Below are 14361 nucleotides of genomic sequence, written 5' to 3'. Positions count from 1 at the left end.
AGCCAGTTGTCATGGTGCATATAGTTAACAATGATATAGGTAAAAAACAGGATGAGGTCCTAAAAGCTGAATATAGGGAGTTAGGAGGTAAATTAAAAAATAGGACCTCAAAGGTAGTAATCTCAGGATTGCTACCAGTGCCACATGCTAGTCAGAGTAGAAATAGAAGGATATTTCAGATGAATACGTGGCTAGAGGAATGGTGCAAGGGGGAGGGATTCAAATTCCTGGGACATTGGAACCGGTTCTGGGAGGGGTAGGACCAGTTCAAACCAGACGGTTTGCACCTGGGCAGGGCTGGCACCGCTGTCCTAGGGGGAGTGTTTGCTAGTGCTCTGGGGGAGGGTTTAAACTAAAATGGCAGGGGGTTGGGAACCTGAGCAGGGAGACAGAGGAAAGGGAAACAAGGATAAAAGCAAAAGATAGAAAGGAGAAAAACAAAAGTGGCAGTCAGAGAAATCAACGGTTTAAATCAAACATGGCCACAGTAAATAATAATTCTAATAGGTCTAAGAGCGTTAAAAAAACAAGCCTGAAGGCTTTATGTCTTAATGCGAGGAGCATTCATAATAAGGTGAATAAATAAGCTGCGCAAATAGAGCTAAACAATTATGATTTGATTGGGATTACGGAAACATGGCCCCAGGGTGGCTAAGGCTGGGAACTCAACATCCAGGGGTATTCAATATTCAGGAAAGATAGGCAAAAATCAACGGGAGGTGGAGTAGCATTGCTGGTTAAAGAAGGGACTAACACAATTGTAAGGAAGGATATTAACGCTGATGATGTGGAATCTGTATGGGTAGAACTGAGAAACAAAGGGGCAGAAAATGTTAGTGGGAGTGGTATATAGACCTCCAAACAGTAATGCGGAGGTTGGGGATGGCATTAAAAGGGAAATTAGAGAAGCGTGCAATAAGGGCACAGCAGTCATCATGGGTGACTTTAATCTACATATAGATTGGGCTAACCAAATTAGTAACAATACTGTGGAGGAGGAATTCCTGGAGTGTTTACAGGATGGCTTGCTGGACCAATATATCGAGGAACCAACCAGAGATCAGGCCATCTTAGACTGGGTATTATGTAATGAGAAAAGATTAATTAGCAATCTTGTTGTACGAGGCCCCTTGGGTCGGAGCGATCATAATATGATAGAATTCTTCATTAAGATGGAGAATGAAGTAGTTGACTCAGAGACAAGGGTCCTGAATTTAAATAATGGAAACTACGATGGTCTGAGGCACGAGTTGGGTAGGATTGATTGGGGAATGTCACTCAAAGGGTTGACGGTGGATAGGCAATGGCAAACATTCAAAGACCACATGGATGAACTACAGAATTTGTTCATCCCAGTTTGGCATAAAAATAAAACAAAAAAAGTGACTCAACCGTGGCTAACAAGGGAAATTAGGGATAGCATAAGATCCAAGGAGAGGACATATAAATTGGCCAGAAAAAGCAGTAAACCTGAGGATTGGGAGCAGTTTAGGATTCAACAAAGGAGGACAAAGGGATTAATTAAGAAGGGGAAAATAGAATATGAAAACTGACTGTAAAAGCTTTTATAGATATGTGAAGAGAAAAAGATTGCTGAAGTCAAGCGTAGGTCCCTTGCAATCAGAATCAGGGGAATTTATAATGGGGAGCAAAAAAATGGCAGACCAATTAAATACATATTTTGGTTCTGTCTTCACAAAGGAGGACACAAATAACCTCCCAGTGATGTGGGGGAACATAGGGTCTGATGAAGGGGAGGAACTGAAAGAAATCAGTATTTGTAGGGAAATGGTGTTAGGGAAATTGATGGGATTGAAGGCCGATAAATCCCGAGGACCTGTTAATCTACATCCTAGGGTACTTAAGGAAGTGGCCATAGAAATAGTAGATGCATTGCTGATCATCTTCCAACAGTTGATGGAATCTGGAACTGTTCCCATGGATTGGAGGGTAGCTAATGTTACCCCACTATTCAAAAAAGGTGGTAGAGAGAAAACGGGGAATTGCAGACCGGTAAGCCTGACATCGGTAGTGGGGAAAATACTAGAGTCCATTATAAAAGATGTAATAGCAGAGCACTTGGAAAACAGTGACAGGATCGGACAAAGTCAACCTGGATTTACAAAAGGTAAATCGTGCTTGACTAATCTACTGGAATTTTTTGAGGATGTAACTGGTAAAATAGATAAAGGAGAACCAGTGGATGTGGTGTATTTGGATTTTCAGAAGGCTTTCGATAAGGTCCCGCATAAGAGATTAGCATGTAAAGTTAAGGCACATGGGATTGGGGGCAAGGTATTGACTTTGATAGAGAACTGGTTGGCAGACAGAAAGCAAAGAGTTGGAATAAACGGGTCTTTTTCCGAGTGGCAGGCAGTGACTAGTGCGGTACTGCAGGGATCGGTCCTTGGACCCCAGCTATTCACAATATATATTAATGATCTAGACAAGGGAACTAGATGTAATATCTCCAAATTTGCAGACGACACAAAGCTGGGTGGGCGTGTGTGCTGTGAGGAGGATGCCGAGAAACTCCAGTATGATTTGGACAGGTTGGGTGATTGGGCAGAAGCATGGCAGATGCATATAATGTGGATAAATGTGAGGTTATCCACTTTGGTGGCAAAAACAGGAAGGCAGATTATTATCTGAATGGCAATAGATTGGGAGAAAGGGAAGTGCAACGAGACCTGGGTGTCCTTGTGCACCAGTCACTGAAGGTAAGCATGCAGGTGCAGCAGGCGGTTAAGAAGGCAAATGGTATGTTGGCCTTCGTAGCAAGAGGGTTTGAGTACAGGAACAAGGATGTCTTGCTGCAGTTGTACAGAGCCTTGGTGAGACCACATCTTGAGTATTGTGTGCAGTTTTGGTTGCCTTATCTGAGGAAGGATGTTCTTGTCATGGAAGGAGTTCAGTGAAGATTCACCAGGCTGATACCTAGGATGGCAGGAATGACGTATGAGGAGAGATTGGGTCGATTGGGCTTATACTCGCTGGAGTTTAGAAGAATGAGAGGGGATCTCATTGAAACTTATAAAATTCTGACAGGACTGGACAGACTAGATGCAGGAAGGATGTTCCCGATGGTCGGGGAGTCCAGAACCAGGGGGTCACAGTCTAAGGATAAGGGGTAGGCCTTTTAGAACAGAGATGAGGAGGAATTTCTTCACCGAGAGTGGTGAACCTGCGGAATTCTCTACCACAGAAGGCAGTAGATGCCAATTATTATAAGAGCTTTTGAAAGCTACACTTTGCATCTCCAAACAGACTTACCAGCTGGCTGCTTGGAAACAAGGGCTGTCCACTGAAGACGTGGCTCATGACACCCCTGAGGAGGCCAAGTACTGAGGCGGAGGAGCGGTTTAATGAGAGCTACATGACCACCAGATGTGTCACACTGCAAGCAATAGGCATGCTGAAGATACGCTTCAGATGCTTTGACAGATCTGGAGAAGCCCATCAGGGCGCACCAGCTGGGATCTCCATAATCATCGTCGTTTGCTGCGCGCTGCACAACAGAGCGCAGCAGTGAGGATTGGAGCTGCAGGAGGAGCATGGCACACAGCACACTGCCTCTTCAGAGGAGGAGGAGGTGGAGGAGGCTAAGCAGGTGGAAGATGACGAGGAAGCTGAGATGCAGATGCCATATCACATTGCTGCTCGGGAGGCCCGGGATGGCCTCATCATGGCCAGATTAACTTAACTTGCTCCAATGCAGCCATGTGCCTGCCACATGCTGTACTAACTTCCCCCCCTCCCCCCTCCCCCCACAACACCATAAAGCATCCCTACAATGACCAAGCCATTGCTCTCACCCAAAGGCCCAATGCTCAAGGTTAAATAATGTGCCACCATTCACTCCAAGTGATCACCCTCTTTCTCGACAGCCCCTGAGGCTCAGCGGCTGCATGCAGCTCAGCAGAGCTGGGAGCATCCTGCGCCCTCCAACGAGGAGTCTCCACCGCTGTCCCTATCAACACCACCTGCTCTTGCTCACTTGTGAATTGTGAGACACCAGGTGACAACTCTACTCTATGGCACAAATGACCTACCGAGGTGTGCGTATCTGCGCTGGTGATGGGTGCGCTTGGGTCTGGCGATGCTGCACCCTCAGAGGTTGGAGGTTCCTCTGAGGAGTTGTCTTCCTCCTCTGGCTGCACACTGGGGTGTGGGGGGGGGGATTTGCTGGACCTGTGGGAGAGTAAAGAGATGAATTAGAAGTGTTATAATAACAATGGGTAATGCTACCATTATGCACGTGATGCATTTCACTGGCTGTCGTAACTGCAGTCGTAACTGCAGCAGGTGGGGGTTTGTGGAGAGCATCTCAAAAGAGTCTACAAAGGGATATAAATAGACTAAGTGAGTGGGCAGTAAGGTGGCAGATAGAGTATAATGTAGGGAAATGTGAGGTTATTCCTTTTGGTAGGAAGAATAGAAAAACAGAATATTTTTTTAATGGTGAGAAACTTTTACATTTTGTTCTCCAAAGAGATTTGGGTGTCTTCGTGCAAGAAACACAGAAAGCTAGCATGCAGGTACAGCAAGCAATACAAAAGGCAAATGGCATATTCACCTTTATTGCAAGGGGGTTGCAGTATAAGAGTAAGGAAATCTTGCTACAATTTTACAGGGCCTTGGTGAGACCACACCTGGAGTATTGTGCACAGTTTTGGTCCCCTTATCTAAGGAAGGATATACTTGCCTTGGAAGCGGTGCAACGAAGGTTCACTAGATTGATTCCTGGGATGAGAGGGCTGTCCTATGATGAGAGATTGTGTAGAATGGGCCTTTACTCTCTGGAGTTTAGAAGAATGAGCGGTGATCTCATTGAAACATACAAGATTCTGAAGGGGATTGACAGGGTAGATGCTGAGAGGTTGTTTCCCCTGGCTGGAGTGTCTAGAACTAGGGTACAGTCTCAGAATAAGGGGTAGGCCATTTAAGACTGAGGTGAGGAGGAATTTCTTCATTCAGAGGGTTGTGAATCTTTGGAATTCTCTGCCCTAGAGGGCCGTGGATGCTGAGCCTTTGAGTATATTCAAGGCTGAGATAGATAGACTTTTGGGCTCTAGGGGAATCAAGGGATATGGAGATCGGGCGGGAAAGTGGAGTTGAGGTCGATGATCAGCCATGATCTTATTGAATGGCGGAGCAGGCTTGATGGGCCATATGGCCTACTCCTGCTCTTATTTCTTATGTTCTCATGGCTGCTGACATCAGTCACCATATGGGTGACTGTTGTATGCCATGTGGCTTTGAGTTGTGATTCTGTCACCAGGTTGCTGGGATGTGCCCCTCTCTTCATCTCCCACCGCCAGTGTCTCTTGAGCCCCCTCCTCTGTTGCTATGAGGTGTGCAATCACTGGAGGGCCACATCTGGTTCTCTCCCTCTTCGTGTTGTTGTGGGCTCTCTTCTCCTGCAAGAAGGGAAAGAAGAGAAGTTTGAGTGAGAGTTATGGAATGAGTGTAAGGAATAGATGGGTTACATCTGTAGAGGGTGACTATGAGGGAGTGGGGTGCCAATGCCAAATGGCCTCCTTCTGTGGTGATACTTGCTATGATTGCATTAGGATGAGGGGGAGTGTCAGGGGTGGTTAGTCAGATGGGGATGTGAGTACGTACATAGAGAAAAGGATGTGTGGACGTGCAAGGTATGTTGGTGTGAGGAATGATGTGCAGGAGTAGGCTTGGGAAAGCAGAGTGATGGGCATGTGTTGACAGGCACTTCAGGCTGAGGGTGAGTGTGACTTTGTACTCACCTTTCCTGACCTTATGAGATCATTGAAGCGCTTCCTGCACTGTATCCAGGTCCTCTTGTCCACATCCCTGCTGCTGACCTCCTCAGCAATATCCAGCCAGGCTCTCTTTGTTGTATGTGGAGGCCTCCTTAGCCTGTCATCAGGGAAGAGGACCTCCCTGCCTGCTCTGACAGCCTCCACAAGAGTATACAAGGAAGAATCTGAGAACCGGGGTGCAGCCCTCTGCCTTTGGCTATCCATATTTCAAAAGTTTTATCTCTCCTGTGGCCTTTCTTTCACACATTCCACCCTCCTCTGGAAACCTTCAAGTGAATTCAGTGCTTTAAATATGAGCGCTGGAAATGAGTCACTGATGATGTCATCAGACCCGCACCATTTAATAAGGCCGGGAAACACACATGACTCTTTCAATTGGGGCTATTAAATGAAAGTTGCTCTGAGCAGTGCGTTGCTGTAAACATTGTGGCCTAGAAATTCAGTTGCGTTCGCCAGCCGTTAACGCCATAAGAGGGGTAGATTTCCAGCGCTAGGCACTTAGCGTCCGGGCACAGGCCGGTCTGCGCCAACGCCCAACTTCAGTTGACATTTAGCGCCGGCGCAAAGTGTTTGCGCCCGCTCAGCTGCGCGCGCAGCTTATGACGTCATTTCGTCGTGCAACGCTGTTTGTGCGCCCCAAACCGGAAATTCAGTGGCGCCCGCCCAATGTGGGCGTGGCGCTGTTAAGAACTGTGAAGTGGAACGCAGCAGAGGCCCCGTGGGCCTCGGGGAGTGCTAATTAAAGGGCACTTACACTGAACTATAAAGGCCAGCCATTTTGCTGCAATGACTTTAGTGCTTTGGATTTCTGGACAGAGACCAAGGAACAGACCTTACTGATTTGGGACAACATAGGAGAGGTATTTTTGGCTTCTGGCCAGAGCTTGGAAATTTGACTCTGTGATTTCACTGTTTGCAAGTTTATTATGGGGGCTGCATGGGGTTCCAACCCTCAGTTCCAGCATTATGTGCGAAGGGCTCGCAGACGCTGTGTGAGAGGGGCAGCTATGCCTAGACGCAGAGGGGCCATCAGGCGTCGGAAACATAGGCCTTACCCACTCAGGGAATACCGGCAGCAGGTGTCCTATCTCACCATGACTGCCGTGCATTGTGTTAAGAGGCTGCGCTTCAGAAGGGAGGTGGTTGCAGAGATCTGCCAGCTGCTTCAGAGATCTGCGTCCACAGCTGATGTGCAGGACGTCTCTGTCGGTGGAAGTGAAGGTCACAGTGGCTCTGAACTTTTATGCAAGCGGCTCCATCCAAGCCGCTGCTGGGGACATAGCGAACATCTCCCAGTTCGCCGTGCATCGCTGCATCCGGCAGGTCACCGATGCCCTTTTCGCAAGGAGACACCAATTCATCTCCTTCCCCATGACCCTAGAGAGGCAGGAGCAGCGTGCAGTTGGATTTGCCAGGATCGCCGACTTCCCCATGGTGCAGGGCGCCATTGACTGCACGCATGTGGCTATGCGGGCACCTATCGACAATGCCGAGGATTACCGCAACCGGAAGGGCTACCATTCCCTCAATGTACAGCCGGTGTGTGACCACAGGCAGCGCATCCTAGCTGTCAATGCCCGCTTTCCAGGAAGCAGCCACGATGCATTTATCCTGCGCCAGACTACTGTGGCTGACATGTTCGAGGCACAGCCTCCACCAAGGGGATGGCTTATCAGGGACAAGGGCTACCCTTTGTGCACATGGCTCATGACTCCGCTCCGCGCGCCCAGGACCCCTGCGGAGGAGGCATACAACGAAAGCCATCAAGCCACAAGGAACATCATAGAGCAAACGATTGGCGTCCTGAAGCAATGGTTCCGCTGCCTGGATCGATCCGGCGGATCTCTACAGTATTCGCCGGATAGAGTCTCCCAGTTCATCGTCGTTTGCTGCATGCTGCACAACCTGGCTATCCGCAGGACTCAGGCACTGCCACCTCACGTTGGGCCACCACCTCAGGAGGACGAGCAGGAGGACCATGAGGAGGAGGAGGAGGAGGAGGAGGAGTACCAGCCCAGAAGGGAGCCACAAGGTCCAAGGGCCATCCGCCGGCGGCTTATTGAACGACACTTCTAGGCCCCCTGTCAGGGAATGGCTTGTGGCAATGAACGCACCTGAATGCAGCCGCTCCGCAAGCCCTCAGCCGGTTAACGCAACAACCACTTGAAACATGACACATGGACAAGCTGAATAAATAAAAAGCTTTATTTAACAAACTCAGGGCCCTTCCCACATGAAACAGAAAAACAGACAAGACCCCCAAAAAACAGTGAAAAACATATCTCACTCCCACAACCTGGGGAGGAATAACAAAACTTGTCAATCCAATTGGCCTTCATCTTCGGCCTTTCCAAAATAAGCCCCCCTCCTCCAGAACACAAACACCCCCATATAAAAAAAACAGTTGCCGACACCCTCTACTTGGTGTGCCGAGAGGGCGAGTCCTTGTGCAGGCTTCTCCGGCCCCTGCCCGACCTGTTGCTCCGCCTCAACCTGGGCCCTGTGGGTGTTGGAAGGCTGGGGAAAGGCTCCTGAGGGCCGCAATGCGTAACGGCAGATGCCCTTGGGGGTCGGCCTAGACGAGGTCCGGCCCTGGAGGGTCCGGCTGCTGACTGCTGCAGATGTGGCTGGGCAGCATCAGTCTCTGAAGCAGCTCGTCGCACCTTGGCTGGGGGAGTGGCAGTGGCGGCTGCAGCAATGGGGGCAAGCTGGCTGATGCCAGGCGCTCGCTGGTCGCCAGAGACATTGGCACTCGGCCGGGCTGGCACTGCAGCAAGCGCAGCAATCTGGTGGAGGCCAGACCGCTGTGCTGCAGCAGGGCGGCGGGTGCCCTGTCGATGCTTCCGTGACACAGCGAGTGTGGCAGAAGTGAGTGCCCGAACTGCCCTGTTCTGTGCCCGCATCAGATCAGCCAGTGTCTGCACGGCACCACTCATGAACTCGCGACTCGCGTCCTGTGCTGCCGCGAGTTGGTCGACACCCCTGGCCTGTGCTGCCGCGAGTTGCTCGACACCCCTGGCCTGTGAGTCCCCGAAAGCGGCCACACTATGAGCCAGGGACTCAATGGCCTGAGGCAACTGTCCCACAGCCCCCATGAACTCGTTGTGGCGCCGCTCGGAGGCCGTGGACATTTCATCAAGGAGGCGCACCTCCTGGGCGAGGACCGTCTCCGGACTGGAGGGCGGACTCTCCATCTGGGGAGAAGGCCGCCGAGCTGCCCGACCCTTCCCGCGTGCCTGGACGCCACTGGGCCCAGCAACTGCCCTTCCCTGCAACAATTCCCCCCTCTGGGGAGAAGGCAGCCGTGCTGCCCGACCCTTCCCGCCTGCCTGGACGCCACTGGGCCCAGGAGCTGCACCCCCCTGCAACACTTCCCCCTGGCTCTCCTCCAGGCAAGACGTGTCCCCTCCATTGCCATCCCCTGGCGCGGATGAGGGTTCCCCCGATGTGCCGCCTTCCTCTTGGTCCTCGTCGTCCTCCTCTTCCGAGGGACTGGCACTCTCAGCTTCATGGACCTCCTCCTCACCAGCTGAAAGCAGGAAGGCACAAGAGTAGCTTTAGAGTGAGGACAGGGCATCAGCGAGGGAGGCATGAGTGGTGGCATTATGCGCATTGGTCGGACAGTGGCAAAGGATGTAGATCTGAAGCGCAAGGGGAACGAGAGAGGTCCAAACGGTCATGTCCTTACCATTGAGGCCCAGCACAGGGTCGGCATCTCCAATAGCAACGGGGCCAACCACCCGGCCACGCATGAGTCGAGCCACGCGCTCCTCCAGGTCACTGAGCTCCTGGAACTGGCCACGGCCTCCCCCGGTGACATCCCGGCTCTTCATATTCTTGGCCAGCTTGGCCTGCAAGAGAAAGGACGGCCTCTAAGTACAGTGTGTTGCCCTGTTGTTGTCTGCACTGCCTCCCATGGTCGAATAGCATGGCCAGTGTGGTGCCCTGTTGTTGTGTGCACTGCCTCCCATGGTCGAATAGCTTGGCCAGTGTGTAAAGTGCAGAAAGTACTATTGATGATCATGCCAGTGCCATAGCTGCGGGAGGAGGGATGGCCATTAGGCCTTTGAGGTCCCTTTGCCCATAATGTGAGGTGCACATGCAAGGATGAGGAGGGCACTGGAAAGGGTACTCACCCTGACCATCCGAGTGAGGTCGTTGTACTTCTTGCGGCATTGGTCTGCACTCCTGGGGACATCGCTGGTGGATGACACCCTGTGGGCGATTTCCCTCCAGGCTCTCCTGTACTGCCTCCTGGGAGCCTTCTTGCCACTGTCTGGGCACAAGATCTCTCTTCTCTTTTCAAAAGCCTTAAGCAGCACCCTCAAAGCATGCTCTGAGAAGCGCTGCGCTCGTTCACGGGCCTTCTGCATGGCTTCAGGCGCTATTTGGGTCCACCAGCAGTGTTCAGGCCTAGCTGCAGGGCTCCACTATCCAGGGCGTGGCAGCAGACAAAGTCGACCCTTCCCCCTTTAAGAGCTGGCCGGCGTCAGGGTGTCTGCTGTCAATCAAAACATGACCGCACCTGCGCTGCGCCCGGCCTCGGCGTTATCAGTCCGCACCGCCGGCTTAGCGCCTAAAGATAGGAGTGCAACGCCAGTTTCAGCGCTCACCCAAACTCCTTGGCCAAATCTACTGAATTTCGGCGAAGTGGCCTACACTTTCCGGCGGGCGCTAACTTTAGCGCCAGCCCGACTTTAGCGCCCCAGAAGTGGCACGACTGAATTTCTAGGCCTGTGTGTCGGACCCGCTACACCATCCGCACACACCCAACCCGATGTGGAGGTGAAAACTCTGGCCTTTGTTTCCCCCCAATATTGACATCCCCTAAGTGTCTGCTGCAAAACTGCCCTTAGTGTGGTACTCACGTTCCAATGAGTATGTAATGTGCTATCGCCTATGTTCCTCCTCCAAAAAGCAATGTACTGTATGGAATATTTTCCTTCAAGAGAATGAAAAGGCACATTGCTTGCCATCATGTGGAATGCAATCTACATGTGAATGAGCATTCCTTAATGAGGGTGAGAACAGTTGCAGGAAAAGAGTAAATGCATAAGTGAGTCTTTCATAACTTCCCTATCGTTGCAGGGTAAGAGAGAGGGTATGAAGGGTCTTGTGCTTTTTTTTGGACATGTTTGGAATGCAGGGATGGCAAGGTGAGTGGAAATGGAAAACATGCTTTTAATATCACTTCAGATCCACCAGCCACTCTCTTATTACCTTGCCTAACCTGGTGAGATCATGAAGTTTCTTCTAGCATTAAGTGACCATCAAATGGTTGCCAGAGATAGCACCTCCTTCCACTGGGTCTGGACCATGATATTTGTGGGCCTTACTCCCTCTGGTCAGATGTTGTCTCTCTGTAAAATTTCTATCAAGAGGGGCCTCCACCAAAGAGTTGGTGAATTTAGGGGCTCTGTGGCCCAAAGAGCCAACCTTATTGTTCCTCTGTTTTCTGCACCAAGATTTCCAAAATTGTTGACGTGGCCCTTTCACCTGCCACAGTCATTTAAATGCTGCAGCGCCATTGTATTTCCCTCCCCCTTTCCCCAGAGGCAGTGACTTACTAGAGGGGGGAAATAGTGATTGAAGCCTCCCCACAATTATGGGGGGTGGAGAATTGGGCATGTTGCTCTGTGTTCACCCCAGAGGGCAGAAGTTTTGTCCTGGTTCATTCTCCTGTTAACTCTATCCCAGTGAAAAATCCATGCCCAAGTCTTGTAGTCCTGCACTCAAGCTTTAACTACTGTTTTCCTTCACATCAGGTTTTCTCTTCCCACATCCACTTCATAATTTTGTGTTTTTATGTTTATCCAGGTGAGAGATGTCAGTGTTCGGAAATGGAACACTTTTCCACATTTAGTCACCCAGTGTCTGCATCAAGCACTTCCAGGTCAGATATTATGATGCATCTCAACTGCTGGGAATCTAAGCTATCACCTGTTTCTGGAGGAGTTGTGGGGAAGTCAGTGAATTTTTTCACATCATTTGAATTGTCCATTGATCCAAGTATACTGAACGGTGATTCTTGAGGAGGTAAACCCAATTTCTGGGCGAATGTTTGAACTAAACCTAACGGTATATTCTGGGACTCTGTAAAGAATTTTGTAAATAATGAGAAGAACTGAATGAATGGAACTTGGCTAAAGAGTTTCAACTTGTTTTTAGGATAGACAAATCAAACTGATCAATTTCAGTGTTGACCTAGTTGACAGATTCAGGACAATCTTGCTTAGATCTAGCGGTATTTAAAATCCTCAAACACTATGAAGTCTGTTCTGCTGATTCTAATATGTTATCTCGCCTAAATTAAATTACCTAGCCCTAAATTAAACCCCAAGGGGGATAAATTCGGTATCGACCATTGTGGGGTGCTAACATAGCTCCCGAAGCTAATTAGCGCCAACGACCACGAAATTCAGTTTTAGCACCCCCAGAGGTAAGTGGAGTGCTAAATCAAGCGCTACACACTTCTCTTAGGGCGCTAACGTCAGGGAGCAGGGCGCTACTGCAGAGCGCTACTCAAGTTCCGGCGCTGTCAACTACAAGTACTCAGACAGACTGGCGCCTTCCAGTTCTTAAAGGGGAGGTTCAATCATGGTGCACAGCCTAACTCTGATCATTGCTGCTTGTGACCTGGGCCTGCAAGGAGCTGCAATCCATCAACCACAAATCTCATGGCTGATCAGAGGCCCAGGGAGAGAGCTCGCCGGTTCAGCGACCAGGCATTGGAGGCTCTGGTTGCAGCTGTGGAACGCCGATGGGCAGTGCCCTTCCCGGACACTGACAGGAGGTCATTGCCGCAGGAGTTCACAAGGTTGTGGAGGGAGGTGTCCCAGTATGTCACAGCCAGAAGCCTGGTCCAAAGGACTCACACGCAGTGCCGCAAGAAGTTCAACAACCTTACTCGGGTGGTCAGGGCGAGTACATGCTTCAAAAACCTCTACAAATGTTGTGATTTTTTTCATTTGAGCATAGGGACTGCAAGCTGGCTGTAATGATGGGGTGGGGCCTATTAGGGACAAGGAAGGTGATATATGCTTAGAGGCACAGGGCAAGGCTAGAATACTCAATGAATATTTTGTATCGGTGTTTACTAAAGAGGAGGATGCTGACAAAATATTGGTAGAAGCGGAAAAGGTAGAAGCAATGGAAGGGGTGAAAATTGATAGACAGGATGCACTAGAAACGCTGGGTGGATAAGTCGCCTGGTCCAGATGGCTTGCATTCCAGGTTGCTAAGGGAATTGGGGGAGGAGATAATGGAAGGGCTTGCCATAATTTTCCAATCTTCCCTAGATGTGGGGGAGGTGCCTGAGGATTGAAAAGTGGCAAATGTGACACCATTGTTCAAGAAAGTGTGTAAGGACAATCCTAGTAACTATAGGCTGGTCAGTTTATCATCAGTGGTGGGTAAAGTTTTAGAAACAATAATCAAGGAAAAAAATTACGGGCACTTGGAGAGGTTTAAGCTAATTAAGGAGAGCCAACACAGATTTTTAAAAGGCTAATCTAATCAAATTTTTTGATGAAGTAACAGGGAGGATTGATGAAGGGAATGCAATGGATGCAGTCTACATGGATTTTAGGAAGGCTTTTGACAAAGTACCACATAGAAGGCTGGTTAACAAAATTGAGGCTCATGGAATAGGTGGGTCAGTGGCAGCTTGGATAAGGAATTGGCTTAAGGACAGAAAACAGCGAGTTGTGGTAAATGGCTGCTTTTTCAGACTGGAGGTGGTATTCCCCAAGGGTCAGTGCTGGGGCCACTGCTTTTTTTGATATATATAAATGACCTGAATATTGGAATACAGAGTAAAATTTCTAAATTTGCAGATGACACCACACTTTATGGCACAGTTTTAAAGAGTGTGCAGGGGCAGAGGGACCTGGGAGTTAATGTGCATAGGTCCCTGAAGGTGGCAGGACATATTGAGAGAGTGGTTAGCAAAGTATATGGGATCTTGGGCTTCATAAATAGAGGTATTGAGTACAAAAGTAGAGAAGTTATGCTCAACCTTTATAAAGTGCTGGTTAGGCCACAACTGGCGTATTGCATCCAGTTCTGTTCACCACACTTTAGGAAGGATGTGAAGGCCCTTGAGAGGGTGCAGAGGAGATTTACCAGAATGGTTCTGGGGATGGGGGATCTTAGCTACAAGGACAGGTTGGAGAAGCTGGATTTGTTTTCATTAGAGCAAAGGAGGTTGAGGGGTGATTTGATAGAGGTGTACAAGATTATGACGGGTTTGGATAGGCTAGACGGGGAAAGGCTGTTCCCACTAATTGATGGTACAAGGACTAGGGGACACAGGTTTAAGATTTTGGGCAAGAGATACAGGGGGGATGTGAGGAAAAACCTTTTTACGCAGTGAGTGGTGAGGACCTGGAACTCGCTGCCGACGGAAGTGGTGGAAGTGGAGACACTCAATGTTTTCAAGGTTTGAATAGGCACTTGAGGGAAATAAACTTGGCAGGGCTACGAGGATAGAGCGGGGGAATGGGACTGACTGGATTGCTCTACAGAGAGCTGGCATGGACTCGATGGGCTGAATTGCCTCCTT

Source organism: Somniosus microcephalus, chromosome 10 (assembly GCF_052327205.1).
Source record: "Somniosus microcephalus isolate GS21.2 chromosome 10, FLI_Smic_1.0, whole genome shotgun sequence".
NCBI classification, from domain to species: Eukaryota; Metazoa; Chordata; class Chondrichthyes; order Squaliformes; family Somniosidae; genus Somniosus; species Somniosus microcephalus.
The sequence above is the reverse complement of the archived record's forward strand: the minus strand, read 5'-3'. Positions refer to the sequence as shown.